Below are 1,750 nucleotides of genomic sequence, written 5' to 3'. Positions count from 1 at the left end.
TTTTCATATTTTTCCCACCTCCCCGAGGGCCTCCTCAGAGTCTTCTTGGCCAATTTGAGAAGTAAAACAGGGGTCTTTCCACAGGAAAATGGGGCAACTTCTTTTCTCAGAGATTATAAGAGAAAAGGACAGATGATGTGCAAACCAGTAAAGCTCTGGTTTCACGTTGGTCAACTATGTACTTACTTGTCTCTTTTCTGATCTTAGGACCGTTGAGGCCATGATTGCAAGGGGAAATAGCACAAGATCTCCCAGTTCATCCTGCTGGGATTCTCAGATTTCCCCAGAATCATAACACTGCTCTTTGTCACATTTCTTACTCATCTACATTACAACTGTGACTTGGAACCTGTCCCTGGTTGTTTTAATACGAATGGATTCCCACCTTCACCACTCCCATGTATTTCTTCCTCTGGTAACCTGTCCATCGTAGACTTTTGCTACATTAGTTGCACAGTCCCAAAAAATGCTTCTCGAACTTTTTCCAGGAAAACAAGCCATCAGCTTTGTGGGCTGCAATTATTCAGAATTTCATCTTTTCCATCATAGGGCTGAGTGAGTCTTGTCTCATGACAGCCATGGCCTATGACAGGTATGCTGCCATTTGTAACCCATGCTCTATTCATCAATCATGTCACCCACCTGTGTGTTCTGATGGTGCTGGCCTCCTATATGTCTGGGCTCACTGCTTCCTTACTTCAGCTGTTTGCTTTACTTCATCTCCACTTCTGTGGGCCTAATGTCATCAGGCACTTCTTCTGTGACATGCCACAGTTGCTACTTCTGTCCTGTACAGACACTTTCTTCGTACAAGTCCTGACAGCCATATTAACAATGATCTTTGGGTTTGTAAATGTGCTAGCCATCATGATATCCTATGGCTATATCATCTTGTCCATCCTTAAGATCACTTCATCTAAAGGCCGATTCAAGGCAATAAACACCTGTACTTCTCACCTGACAGCAGTTTCCCTATTCTACACCTCCAGTATCTTTGTCTATTTGAGTTCAAGCTCTGGTGGCTCCTCCAGTTTCGACAGATTTGCATCTGTCTTCTACACTGTGGTGATTCCCATGTTGAACCCTTTGATATACAGTTTGAGGAACAAGGAAATCAAAGAGTCCATGAAGAGGTTGCAGAAGAAGACAATCTGTAGCTAAGGTCACAGACTCTGGTATTTTCAGCATATGTGTCCTCTCATAGTCACTGTTGTTCATAATAATATGCACGTGGCTGAAGCACTACAAAATTCATGGGATTTTGGATGAAGAAGTTTTACTTTGAAATAGGGCATTTCGTATAAACTAATTGATTTGATACCATGGAAACACAACATCTTTAAGACCCATAGCGTCATAGCTTCCACTTTACACAATGATTATTATTCATTCTCCTGTGTGCAGGCCTTTAAGATACATAAAGTTAACAAACTTTTTGTACAAGACTAAAGATTGCTAAGTCATAGGACTGTGCCCATAGAGAAGATTCCCCACCCCAGAGTCCCAAACCCTTGTGTCACCAGTATCATGACATCGTGTTCTAAAGACCACATTAGACCACAGACTATTCAATTTTTCTGAACAGGTGAAGATGAACCGGTGAGGAGTTCCTGTTTAGAAAAAGTAGAGTTGTTCAATGGTTTGATTGCACCTTCTAAAAAAAACAAAAATTATATAAAACTGCTGAGTTCTTTCTAAGGAAATTACTGCTAAGCATTAGTAAGTTTGGAGTCATATACATGTATCCATC

At 41.1% G+C, this 1,750-nt stretch overlaps 1 pseudogene; it reads left to right on the top strand.

Annotated features, from left to right (window-relative positions):
- The first annotated feature begins 220 nt into the window (after window positions 1–220).
- Window positions 221–1,161, top strand: LOC119800844 (annotated as a pseudogene).
- Window positions 1,162–1,750: the final 589 nt, after the last annotated feature.

This window comes from Arvicola amphibius, chromosome 1 (assembly GCF_903992535.2).
Source record: "Arvicola amphibius chromosome 1, mArvAmp1.2, whole genome shotgun sequence".
Classification (NCBI taxonomy): domain Eukaryota; kingdom Metazoa; phylum Chordata; class Mammalia; order Rodentia; family Cricetidae; genus Arvicola; species Arvicola amphibius.
This window is presented reverse-complemented; position numbering and strand designations above follow the sequence as displayed.